Raw genomic sequence first — 14100 nt, 5'->3', positions numbered from 1 at the left:
TGAAAATGTTCTAAAACTGATCTATGGTGATGATTGTGCACCTTGATAAAATTACTAAAAACATCATTGAACACTTACACACTGTGTAAAATATACCTCAATAAAGTTACTTTTTAAAATAGAGAATGAAGAAGACAGACATTTAGTAAGCACCTATTATATTCCTTGCAGCATTGCTTGTGATAGCAAAAGACTGGAAGTCACATAAATACCCATCAATCAGAATCTAAATAAAATAAAATAAAATAATAAAAATCTAGTTATAGTGTATCTATACAATGAAATTTTTAATAGCAATAGGCACTAAAAAATAGAGCGGTTCTCTCTGGCCAGTGTGGCTCAGTTGGTTGAGCATCATCCCATGCACCAAGAGGTCACTGGTTCGATTCTCAGTCAGGGCACAGGCACATGCCTGGGTTGTGGGCTCAATCGCCAGTAAGGGGCCTGCAGGAGGCAGCCAACTGATCTCTCTCTCTCTCTCTTTCTCTTTTCCACTCTCTCTCTAAAATAAATAAAAACACATTATTACAAAATAAGGCAGTTCTGTATGCACTGATATGGAATAATCTCCAAGATATATTATTAAATGAAATAAACAAAGTAAAAAAGAAAGTGTAGAGTATGCTAACACTTGTATAAGAAAAAAAAAGAATATTCCAATATGCTTGTGTATACACATAATGATTCTAGAAATACACAGGGAACTGGGAAGCTGGTTGCCCCAGGCCAACTAACTGAGGAAGGGAGGGATGCCAGTTGAGGACAGCGATTTTCTCTGCATGTCCTTTTGGATGCTTTTTAATGTATAAATGTTACCCAATACACAGGTACAATTTGACTTTTAAATATGAATAGTGAGCAACTCCATGTGCCCACAGTGTGCCTGGCACACAGATACAGGGGACTGTGAACACACATGTAGCTGCTGCTCTGCGCCCAGGATTCGTTTTGAACTTTTTGTTTAAAGATGAAAAAGAAAGTCTTCCCATTGATACTCCTGTGCTCTGCTACTTAAAATCTGTGGCAGTTTCCAGTTCTTTACAGAGAGCTTTTAAAAAATCGCTCAGGGTTAAATGAAACCTGTGAGAGGGTTTAGTACAGCGGTTCTCAACCTGTGGGTCGCGACCCCTTTGGCGGTCGAACGACCCTTTCACAGGGGTCGCCTAAGACCATCCTGCATATCAGATATTTACATTACGATTCATAACAGTAGCAACATGACAGTTATGAAGTAGCAACGAAAATAATTTTATGGTTGGGTCACAACATGAGGAACTGTATTTAAAGGGCCAGAAGGCTGAGAACCACTGGTTTAGTATCTCCCCTGATTTTACAATTGGGAAACACCGGTTAAGCGATGTTTCCCAAGGACACACAGCTTGTTGGCAGCAGAGTCCATGATTCTTGACTCTGATTTTCAATTTATTATGTTGATGGGATATATTCCTCTGTCTATTTTAACCTTGTCCTCTCTCAGGGTAAAGACAGGCAACAGAGACAAGACCAAGATACTATACAAATACAGCGCATGACAATGTTGTTAATGAGACCAACTTCTGTGAATTAATTGGTAAAAATCACTGTGGTTTGGGGTTGAATGTAGTGGGCTAAGAGTTGTGACCAATGTAGGCCTGTGCCATCAGGGTATTCACCAACCCTCTCTCTGGTTCCTCCTCCTCTTCTCGGTCCCCCCAGTCCCACCACCATCCTCCCAGGCTCCCTGTATCCGCATGCTCCCTCCTCACCATCCACAACAAAACCAGGAGCAACTCATTTGGAGAATGGTAACTTTAAATGGGACCAAGAAGTGGAGAATCTCCCTGTGGAATTTCAGGCTTGGCCAGTATAGGGAGCCTGGGAAAGGTCCTGTTCTCCTGTCCCACTCCCTGCCCTGTAGTGGGCAATAATACTAAGCCTGTCCCTGGTGTGAGAACTGAGTCTGGATTTATTATGCTGAACATGCCACCTCTCAGTGAGTCTGCTTAGAGCATCGGTTCTCAACCTGTGGGTCGCGACCCCTTTGGGGGCCGAACGACCCTTTCACAGGGGTCGCCTAAGACCATCGGAAAACACATATATAATTACATATTGTTTTTGTGATTAATCACTATGCTTTAATTATGTTCAATTTGTAACAATGAAAATACATCCTGCATATCAGATATTTACATGATGATTCATAACAGTAGCAAAATTACAGTTATGAAGTAGCAACGAAGATAATTTTATGGTTGGGGGGCACCACAACATGAGGAACTGTATTAAAGGGTCACGGCAATAGGAAGGTTGAGAACCACTGGCTTAGAGGAAGTCAGCTTTGGGGACTTTGCGGAGAATGTCAGTCTCACCTTCTACCATCATCTTCAACCCAGTCAGCGGGTTAGGAGAAAACTTTTTATTTTTGCCTCCACTTTCCCTGTTTTCTGAACTTTTTTTTTTTTTTACCTTTCTTTATCTAATTTTCTTTAGTAAAGTGTGCCTTCGAGATTAGCACACCACACCCAATGGTAAGCACCTGGAGAGGAGGGGGATACTGCATTCAAGGCTCCCTTCCTTCCAAAGGCAGGCCTGTCTTAACATGCCTGGGCTGTTAATCTTCACAGTAAGAAGCTGCCCAGGGCTAACCTGATGATTAAGGAAAGAGATGGTTTGGCCTTTCTCTAAAATGCCCCAAAGCGCCTACAGGGGCCATTTTGCTTGTCCAGCTAACTCCATCCCCTGCCTCTCCCATCGGTCAAGCCTGGTGATGGGTGGGCTGGTCCTTGCCCTTCCTGCTTTGTGCGTGCTGATTGGTCTAAACTGATCAAGTGCTCTTGCTCTGTGATTGGTTTATTAATAAGTCTGAACCAATCAGCACATGGATCTCTCCAGAAAGTAATTCAGAGGTGATCCAATCAGTGCAAAGCTTAGGTCTTTCACTGGGTCGGTTAGGCAGAAAAAGAAAGCATGCAGAACCCAGGGGAGGGGATAACCATTTGAGACTGAGAAAGCCGGCCTGAGGGTGAAACCAAAGCACAGAGAAGAGCAGTCTCCGGAACCACAGGGAGCCAGAGCTGGGGCCTCACCAAACTCCTGGACTGTTCAGTTTAGTGTGAGCAATAAATCCCCATTTCCCTTTAGGCTAGTTCGAGCTGACTTTCGATTGTTACTTCTAGGAAGCATACTAATGCATCCATACCTTCTCCTGTCCTGTGGTGCCTGAAATCCCTACCTCCATTCCAGAGCTCTACCCTGGACATGCCCTCACCAAGTTATAGAATATAGATGGAAGTAAAGGAGTTAAGGTTAGATGGCTTAATCAAAGAATTCCCCAAGGAAGTTCTGGGGACAACTGTAGAAAGCCTAGCCTAACCAAACGAATTTCTGAGTTCTATTCACACCTTATCTCTTTCTGCCTTTTGTGTTTTCCTTTGTTTTTTCCTTTTTACAGAAAGACCACTTTCCATCTCGATATGTTCAAATCCCACAAGTTTTCAAACCCCAGCTCACATGCTACCTTGCCCTTGAAACCTACCCTGATGGCTTCAGCTGGAAAAAAAAAAAACAGCCCCCTCCCAAATGACTGACCGCTCACCTCTGTGTGTCCTCCCCTCGCTCTATTCCCCACAGACACACTCCTCTGTCAGCTGCTTGCCCACAGGACACTGATGGGTTCATCTTCTCCACAGCTCTAGCATATAGTGGCTGCATCTCTGAGAAGTTGGCAAGTTTAGTCATTGAAAAGGACAAGGGTGAATAGGTTTTCTTCAGGAATTATAGGCCTAAGAAATGGTTCAAGCCGTGGTTCTCAAGAGAGTGGTCCCTGGATCACACCATCAGCATTAACCAGGAAATTGTCAGATATGCAAATTCTTGGGACCTTCAGAACCAGAAACTCTGTGGGTGGGACCCAGTCACCTGTGTTTCACAAGCTCTCTAGATTCTGTTGCACTTTAAAGTTTGAGAACCACTGGGCTACAGGATGCTGTTAAACGACTGACTGAGGAGCGAATGAGCCTGGCTATGTCACAGCAGGACTGAAGACCAAGTGAAGACCAGGTGAGTTCTGTGACCCTGGACATGCGGCAGCAGCCACAGAAGGGCTTGCCCTGGGAGGCGTAGAGTGCCATGTGCGCAGAAGGGAGCGATTCAGAACTGTTGTCTCTTTAACCTGTGTCCATCCTTTTGACCTACTGTCCAAAGTCTCCCGGTCCTTTGGGGCTGTCCCAGGCAGGTGTGCATTGGCAAAAATCTCAATTTAAAATGTTCTTTTCAGTCATGTAAAGTCGGGCATTTACTTTTATTTTTGCCATCCCTGAGACGACATGATCACTTTCTCCCTAGATCATAATAGATATATTCTCCTCGCAAGCTTTTTTACATTTGTGAATTTTCAGACTTCCTCTCTTGGCAAAATGAACCCCAGAATAACAGGGTCCTTGTGAACCTGTCGGTAACTCAAGCAAAGAACTTATCAAGATACCCTGATGTGCCTGGGGGAAAGCTATGGGGCATCTTGATAAAGACCATAAGGGAGATAACAAAGATGTTGGTAAAATTCTTCAGAGCTATCCTGTGAGCCCTGCTTGTGATTCTTGTCTGCTACATCCCTCTGTGCCTGACTCGCCCTCACCCAGAACAAGGGTGTATCCTATTCATTATGAACCTTCATCACGGACCTCCAAATTCCGCCATGACTCCTGAGATGGCTCACTCAGCTACTGTCTCTGCTCAGCCACCCAATGGCTGGTCCATTTCAGAGCATTCTCACCCCACTCACCCTGCAGTGCCTGTGTCTCAGCAGAAAGGGAATCAATGCAGGGCTCCACTCTAACCTTTGGGAAAGGCCGGGCTTATGCCTTAGTTTTCATAATAATGACAGAGATTTGCTTTTGCCTTCCATTCCTGTGGATTCATGAAAACTCTTATTTAAATATGGTACTGATATGTACTAAAAAGCATTTCCAGGTGGTGTTGATAAGTCTCTACCTCTCTTTTTAGATAATGAATACATCATCAACCATTTTCAGACAAAAATAGTTTTTCTTATTTATTGTAGATGCATTCTAAAATATAATCTTTTTAAAATTTTTGCTCTCAAACACTGTTTTCAAGTACAGGATTTCCTTCAAAACAATTTAATCTTCTATATTATTTTTGTTTAACCATTGCACTAATGTCAAAAATGTGTAGTTTCTATTACTTTATAATTTGAATTATGAAAGCATTCTGAAATTTTAGGGGGTGGGGAGAGAGAGAGAGAGAGAGAGAGAGAGAGAGAGAGAGAGAGAAGAGTTTTAATTAGCTGAGAGGAAGAACTAGCCTTTGGAAGACAAACAACCCAATTAAAAAATGGGCAGAAGATCTGAATAGACATTTCTCCAAAGAGGACATATAAGTGGCCAAGAGACATATGAAAAAATGCTCAGTGTCACTAGTCATCAGAGAGATGCAATTTAAAATGATAATGAGGTACCTACCACCTCACACCTACCAGAATGGCTATCATCAATAAATAAACAAACAACAGATGCTGGTGAGGATGTGGAGAAAAAGGAACCCTAGTACACTGCTGGTGGGACTGCAGACTGGTGCAGCCACTATGGAAAACAGTGTGGAGTTTCCTCAAAAAATAAAAAAGGGAACTGTCATTTGATCCAATGGTCCCACTTCTAGGAATATATCCTAAGAAGCCAGAAACACCAATCAGAAAGAATATATGCACCCTTATGTTCAGAGCAGCATTATTTACAATAGCTAAATTCTGGAAACAGCCCAAGTACCCATCAGTAGATGGATTATAAATGGATTTAAAAGGCTATGGTACATTTACACAGTGGAATACCATGCAGCTATAAAAAAGAAAGATCTCTTACCCTTTGAGACAACATGGGGAGGACCTGGAGAGTATTATGCTAAGCGAAATGAGCCAGTCAGAGACAGACAAGTATCACATGATCTCATTTATCACATGTGGAATCTAGTGAACAAAATAAACTGACGAACCAAAAGATCCAGAGACATAGAAGCATGCAACAGACTGCTGAATCTCAGAGGAAAGGGGGTGAGGGAGCAGGAAGGGATTAACCAATGAACTTATTTGCACATATGCATAGCCCATGGACAGATAATAGTATGGGAAAGGCCTGGGGAGGGGAAGGGATCAGGGTGGAGGGGATCAAAGGGAGAAAAAGGAGACATTTGTAATACTTTCAACAATAAAGATAAATTTTTTAAAAAAGAACTAGCCTTTGGAAAAACTACAATGTGACAGATACTGTAGAGGTGTTTACTCAGCTTATACCCCATCACCCCCTGTGAACGCAGATATTGTTATCTTCCTTTTACAGAGGAGAACACTGGAGTTCAGACAGGCTGAGAAATTAGTCTAGAGTCGGAGTTTGCTTCCAACTGTGACCCCAGAGCCTGGGATTTATTCCTCCACACCACCAGCTTCTCTCCCTCTCCACCCAGATTAGGATGCTCATGACATCCTCCTTGCATAGAATGATACCTACAGGTAAGTGTGCATGAGGCAGTTAAAAAGGAATTATAAGTGGGGGAGGGGTGATCTTTACAGATGATGAAAATAGGAATGCCACTGTACCTAAAAATCTTCCCCAAACTGTGATCGGATGTTTTGCAAAAACTTCAAAAGGGCAATGTAATTTGGAAGCTAAAATGCATTTAGTTTGGTCCTGGGCAGGTAGCTCAGTTGGTTGGAGCGTCATCCTGCACACCAAAAAGTGGTGGGTTTGATTCCCAGTCAGGGCACATATCTAAGTTTCAGGTTAAATCCCTGGTCAGGGCTTGCACGGAGGCAACCAATGGATGTTTCTCTCTCACATCAATGTTTCTCTTTCTCTCTTCCTTCCTCTCTCTAAACATATCCTCACATAAGGATTTAAAAATTAAAAACCTTTCAAATACATTTATTTGTTTTCAATCCGGATTTCCAAGATCTGAATGTGTTTACTAACCACGGATGGCTTTTAATGCAGGACCTGTCAATCTGTCGTTTCAGACGGTGGCCTACAAGGCCCTGGGTTTCAGCCCAAGAGCCTCATAGCAAAGACATGCATTCAGGTTTCCCTTTGCTGGGGGGCTGTTATAGAACATCTCTTCCCATTCCTGGTTAATTCATCTTAAAAACTGAAGCCAACCTTTACTCAAGGAAAAGGTGTGGAAAGAAAATAATTAGAGCAGAAACAGCTCTACATGCTGGTCTTGCTTTTATCTATTTTTAAATGATTGCTCGACATCTGTAACTGACACCCTTAATCAGTGGTTTTAAAGCTTGGATGTGTTCATCAACGTGTAACGTGACCGTGGTGCTATTTTACCGGTGGCTTTTTTGGGTTGACTTTTTGTCTTAAATTTTTTTTTAAAGATCAATGTAACAACTCGAGTCCCACGTCATGCCTCTAGTTAACAATACTGCACTGTACACTTAACACTGTATTCAGAGCAAAGACCTCATGTTAAGTGCTCTCACTATAATTTAAAAAGAAAAAGAAAATAAAAAGAGCTATTTTAACGCCTGGATGGATGTTGACAGCAGCCATTTTGAAATGCCCGATAGCTTCTCAGTAACGTGACTCCTCTGTGTCCACTCAGAACACGGCGTTTCCAATCATCATGATCACCTTTGACTAAAACACCCAAATATTCCAGGCAGAGGTATCTGGGGCCTGAGTTCATGTGCCTGTGCAAAGCCTTTAAAATTGCCCCTTTGAGTCTTCCTCTATGTTTGTTTTGCTAAGTTTTGGTGGACTTTTTCCTAAATGTCTTGATAGCCATGATGTGAAAGAATCTTTTAAAACTATTGTCAAGCCAAAATAAGCAGACATTAAAAAGTCATAATTTCCCGAGAGGAACCTAAACCGAAAGTGAACCTTTGGCTACTTAAAAACCCTAGAGACCCACACATGCCACCCAGCCCTTACTTCACTTTGCTCTATTTCACAAGGACACAGTCTGCTCTGTTCCCTGTTGTAGAAAATGTAAACGACTGCATATTGAAAGCACTGCTGTTCCTTATATAAAAGCCAAAGTCTAGATACTTACTTTTCAATACTTTTTGTCCCAGAGACGTGATAGGAGAGCTGGCTCGGCAGTGGGCTCCCCGGGCTGCGTGGGAGGCATTGATTGGGCGTCCCTGTTCCTGGGCCTGGGGATTCAGAGGAGCTACGGGGCTCAGGGTCTTGTCCACGATCGGGTCAAAGCACAGTTGGGTCTGTTTCCAGAAAAGCTCCTCTCTTCCTAAGAGGGAGAATTCTGTGCCCAGGGAAGTTCTGGAAGGAGAGCATTTTTCCCTGCCCTCGAATGAACTAGGTCATTGCTGAAGCTGGAGAATGTTTTTTAGCATCACTGTGATGAAACTTGAGGGCTGTTCCTGCAGTAGGTGCGACACTTGTTGTTGACGCCGGGGAGGCCCTGGCACCGGGGCCCAGCGAGCTGATGAAACGCAGATGAGCTGTCACTGATGTCTCGGGAGACCAAGCAGTGCTCTGCAGGGCCATGCGGGACCTCAGGGTTAGTGGCTGGCCTCTCAGAAAAGCAGAATCTCGCTGCCTGATAAAGTGATTAAGGCCGGAGTAACACCAGCAGTCCTATCAAGGGTATCAGGCATCTGAAGTGCGCATAGGAAATCCGAGGGGGGGTGGGGAGGGAGGCGCAAACAAGAGTCATATGTTGTTCATTTAGAACTGGTATTACCTTCGTTCTCTGAAGTTCTCTGAAAAAAGCAGAAGCCACAGCAAGGCAGGATCCACCCTCCTCCCCCCTCCTCCCCCAGCGGTCCTCCCCCCCTCCACACACATTCTCTCTCTTCCTATTATAACTACAGTAGTAAGAAGAGAATAGAGCAAGAGCAGAAATCCATAGAAGAAATACCATGAGCCCTGTTCCTTGAAATTGTCAGGAAGTGTTCCTGTTGGCAAAGTAGATTTTGTAACGTGGGCATTTCTGTTACTCAATTTTGTCCAAATCCAAGAAAGAACACAGAAAATCCAGAAGTAGTATTCTGTCACTACTTTGCCTCTCTACAAATGTGTTTCAGCCTACGGCACCTGGAAACTGACAGCTTAGAAAGAAACCTCTTATGGAACTCGGGGCGAGGGCTAAAATTAGCAGCTCTGAGTGGGTGACCTTGAAAGGGACACAGCTGTAACTGTGCACTACAATCCTCAAAAGCACATTATTTTTCCACAGCACAGTGCATGCATCGCTGACACTTGATGGAATAAAATGTTTCACGAAACAAAAAAGCATCAAAAACTGAATAGCAGCAAGGGTATGGTTCGTATGATCTGTTTTTCAATTTTATCTTCACATGAGAAGAAAGGTATGGAAAGCTGAGAGACTAAAATAACGACTGCCTCTTTGGGGACACATCTCTGAGATGCAACAGAATGCAGAAATGACTGGACCTTGGGGACTACGGCGAACAGTTGGTTTTATTTAAAGTTGGAGCCTCTTAAAAAAAAAAACAAAAAAAAACATAAAGTTGGAGCCTCTTCAGAGATTTTTTTTTTTTTACATGTAGTTTTATTGATTTCAGAGAGGAAGGGATAGGGAGAGAGAGAAATAGAAACATCAATGATGAGAGAGAATCATTGATTGGCTGCCTCCTGCATGCCCCCTCACTGGGGATCGAACCTGCAACCTGGGCATGTGCCCTTGGAATCGAACCCGGGATCCTTCAATCCACAGGCTGACGCTCTATCCACTGAGCCAAACCAGCTAGGGCCAGAGATCTTTCCAGATAAGAGGAGATAACTTTACGTTGAGAGTGAAGAGGGAAGGAAGGTGAGATGATAAAACATAAAAATATATGGCACAGCAGCAGGATAGGATACAGACACAAGGGAACCGACATCCACCGCAGTGACGAACGTGAGGTGCTCTGGAGTGACGCCCTACCTGGGAGTGCCTACATAGAAAAGTGGACACTCAATATGAAACTTCATTTTGTTCTCAAACAATTTGAAAAACAAAACTCCCTCCACTCCTAGCATACATCTCCTTGTAAAATAAAGCTAAGGAGAGGGGAATTTTTATATACACAAAATGGATTTGCCTGTATTTGTTTTATTATTCATGTCACTAGTCTGCAGTCATAGAATTTTTGTTTTAATTTTAGGTTTAGGGGAGCAGGAATGGAAGAGGAGCAGAAACAGAGACCTTAGGATTAAACTCAGTTAGGCCACGATGCTGTTCTGAATTTTCTGTGACGATTGGAAGGAGAGGATAGAAGGAGATAGAAGGGGAGACAATGAAGAGAGAAAGGAGACATATATTTGTGTCCCTCTAGTAGCACTAAAAAACCAAAAAACCACAAGTTTGTGATTAAAAGTAATGACCTAAAAATGTTTAGCATCATTCCCAGTAAGTAGTATGAAATACATGTTTAAGCAATCTCCTTTTCTGAAGCTATAGAAGAAAGAAAAAAACCTTCATTTGTGCAGAGTTGGAAATGTATGTATCAGATGTTTTTTAATTGCTTCTCTAGAGAGGCATTTGGGCTTTATTTTCTTGGCCTCTCGAATGAATGGGTGCCGCTCCATCCACAGGCCACTCTAGCATGCAAAGAACTGGCATCTTCATCAGTTTCCAGTTAATCTGAATATTCAAAGCAGATTCATTAGGTTCTTCAGCTGCTCTTTGCTTCCAAAACTTCGGTTTGGTTTGGTACATGAGGAGTTTATCTGCTCATTTTATTCCTCTTGGCAGAGAAGGTCCTCGAACATTCGCGATTAATGGTACGAGTGATAAATGCCCTTCCCAGTAGAGCACATTCTTGGCTGAGAATGAGTACCAATCACATGTCAGGTCAGATCAGATTTTCTGCCAGGATCCCTGGGCCAAGCTGGAACTGGGCAAGTCTCTCCTGCTTCGGGGAGCAGTCAACGTTTCGGGAGGGTCTCCCAGCATCGACTCCCTCTCCCTCTCTCAACAATTCATCCCCACCCAGGGTCCTGGGGTTCTCATATTTTTTGCACTATGTGTGGTACCTGGCTCACTGGACATGATCTGACTTAGGCATCTGCAACCTTCATTCAGTTCCCTGTACTATAAAGGGCTCCCAGACACTCAGGTAGGTCGACTCAACAGGCACATTTTGGCCTCAAGTACAGTGGCAAAAAAATATATATTAATGTAAATAAGATTATTAAATAAGAACATTACATACTCATTACTGAAAGTGTTTAATATTTTGATTTAAAATTTTTTTAAACCTCCCACCATGCATAGCTAAATTAGTGTAAATTAATGTTCTTTCATGGTGCTTTTCATTCCAGGTAACAGATTTCTATAAAGTTTTTCATGAGATCATGAAGTTTTTAAATATTTTCAAAATAACAATTAAAATTTTAATTTTGTCAGAGGAATTTTTCCAAACATAGGAATGTTGTTTGGAATTTGGATTTCCCTCCATGGTATCACAACTGTAAATGGTATTTAGGTTCAGAGCACACTGTATAGAAGTATTTAATCCCACATGTTCCGGAGGTGCCGTATTTCAGCTCCCTACAACTACAAGTGTCAAAACCAGGTTAAAATCCAACTTAACTACATAGGACAGGCTACATACCTGGGGAGAAAAATCTAAACATCCATGATAAAATTCTGCCAGTTTATTCAGTTTCATTAACACACACACACACACACACACACACACACACACACACACCATTACAACTTTCAGAATAGAAGCAAAATTCCTATTTTCACAACTATATATGTTGAACCTTAAGTAGATACTAAGGGTTCACAGATACTAAGTCAAATTAACTAGTTGAACAGTGTATGGATATTTAAATTTTTTTAAGATCTGTATATATTCTATATGTTAAGTCTTTTTATAAAAGTCTCCTTTTTAAGGCTTTTCTTCTGATTGAAGTATGGGGAGGCCTGGGGTGGGGTGGAGGGAGGCAAAAAGGGAGAAAATCGGAGACATCTGCAATACTTTCAACAATACAAATTTTTTAAAAAAGAATGATCAAGGATCACAGTAGGAAACTGAATGCAAAAAAAGCAATGCACACTTATTACTGAATATTACATACTTGTTACTGAAAATGTTTAATATTTTGATTTAAAATTTTTTAAATCTCCCACCATGCATAGCTAGCCACCATTTGGGTATATTTCTTTCTATTTTCCCTTTGTGCATGCTGATACATACACTTTTCTTAGAAGGTCTCCATACTGGCCTGTCATTTGACTGCGTTATACTTTATGTGACCAGTGTTCCGTCAGATATTTGGGTTGCTTATATGTTTTGTTTTTATAAATAATGATGTGCAAAACAGTCTTGTAAATAAGTATTTGGGCACGTTGCTCTCGTCTAAGGACAGGATGTTAAAGTGGCATTAGTGGGTAAAAGGTTATGAATATTTTAAGGTTTTGAAGTAATTGCCAAACAAAACTCTAGCGGCTGTACTGCGTTGTGTGTCCACCAGCAGGTGTGAGCCCGCCCACCTCACTGGGAGTAACTTGGCACTGAGCACTATCACCTAAAATGCTTTTGCCACCTTGAGAAGCAAAATTGGCATTTTAATGCACATTTCTTTGATTACTAATGAGGCTAAATATTTTATAAGTTGATTGGCCCTTTTGCTTTTATGAATCATCTTTTCAATTTTGGGGGTCCATTTTGCTATTTGAGTGACTTTCTTTTGCACATGTGAAAGCATTTCATATATAATTGGCTGCAAATAGGCTCTATCTTTCAGTTTGTGGTTTGCCCTTTTATTTGTGAAGTTTTGAAATATAGTAATTTATGAATTTTTATTTAATAAAAACTCTCGAGGGGAGAAGGGGAAGTTGTTGTTTCTTGGGTACAGAGTTTCAGTTTTACAAGATGAAAAAGTTTTGGAGATCTGTTCACAACGATGTGTACATACTTAACATTACTGGACTGTACACTTAAGAATAGTTAACATGGTAATTTTGTGTTAATTTTACTACAGTTTAAAAATTAAAGAAATTTAAATAAATAGAGAGACATTCATGTTTTGGGGTTGGAAGACTCAGGATTGTCAAGTGGCAATTATCCCCAAATTGATCTATATATGCAACAGAATCCCTATCAAAATCCCAACGGAGTTTTTGTAAAAATTAACAAGCTGATCCTATAATTCATATGAAAATGCAACGGATTTAGAATAGTCAAAACAATTTTGAAAAAGGACAAAATTGTTGAAAGACTTATACTACCTGATTTTTAAACTTAATAAAAAGCCACAATAATAAAACAGTGAGATATTGGCACACTGTCATATGCTGGCATAGTCTATCTAAATGTATCAGAATTGAGAATCCAGAACTACACCCTTACATTTATGTCATTTTGTATTGAGATATATCAATTAATTTTTAGCAAAGGTACCAAGATAATTCAACAAAGGAAAGGATTGTCTTTTCAATAAATTGACATTTTATTTGGGGGGCAATTGGATATCCATTTGCAAAAAACACCCTGACCTATGCCTCATACTCAAAATCAACTCAAAATTGATGAGAGACCTAACTATAAATACTATAATGAATCACTTCTAGAAGAAAACACAGGAAAAAATATGATTTTTAAAGTTATTTTGGATATATATCCAGATGTGGGATTGCTTAGATCATACAGTAGTTCTATTTTTAACTTATTGGAGAACCTTCATACTGTTTTTCATAGTGGCTGCACCATTTTACATTTCCAACAGTGTACAAGGATTCCAATTTCTTTACAAGTTTTCCAACACTTGTTATCTTTTGTTTTACTGATGAGAGCAAGCCTAAGAGGTGTGAAATGATATCTCACTGTGGTTTTTATTTGCCTTCCCCGATGACTAGCAATGTTGAGCATCTTTTCAAGTACCTGTTGGCCACTTGTTTATCTTCTTTGGAGCAATGTCTGTTCAAGCCCTTTGCCTATATTTTATCACTTTTTTTTGCTATTGAGTTTTAGAGGTTCTTTATATATTTTTTAATTAACCTCTTGGCAGATATATGGTTTGCAAATATTCCCTCCTATTCCACAGGCTGCCTTTTCACTCTGTTGTTTCCTTGGCTGTGCAGAAGCTTTTTAGTTTCATGTTGTCTCACTTGTGAATTTTTGTTTTT

The 14100-nt window shown here is 41.0% G+C and overlaps 1 protein-coding gene across 1 annotated transcript in view; it reads right to left on the bottom strand.

The window, feature by feature from the left end:
- ALPK2 (alpha kinase 2) overlaps positions 1–8608 on the bottom strand; it is a 102319-nt gene extending 93711 nt beyond the window's left edge. The window contains exon 1 of the mRNA XM_036322817.1: positions 8047–8608. The gene's annotated coding sequence lies outside the window, so the exon portion shown is untranslated. The remainder of the gene's footprint in view (positions 1–8046) is intronic.
- Positions 8609–14100: the final 5492 nt, after the last annotated feature.

The sequence above is a fragment of the Myotis myotis genome, unplaced genomic scaffold (assembly GCF_014108235.1).
Source record: "Myotis myotis isolate mMyoMyo1 unplaced genomic scaffold, mMyoMyo1.p scaffold_m19_p_9, whole genome shotgun sequence".
NCBI classification, from domain to species: domain Eukaryota; kingdom Metazoa; phylum Chordata; class Mammalia; order Chiroptera; family Vespertilionidae; genus Myotis; species Myotis myotis.
This window is presented reverse-complemented; position numbering and strand designations above follow the sequence as displayed.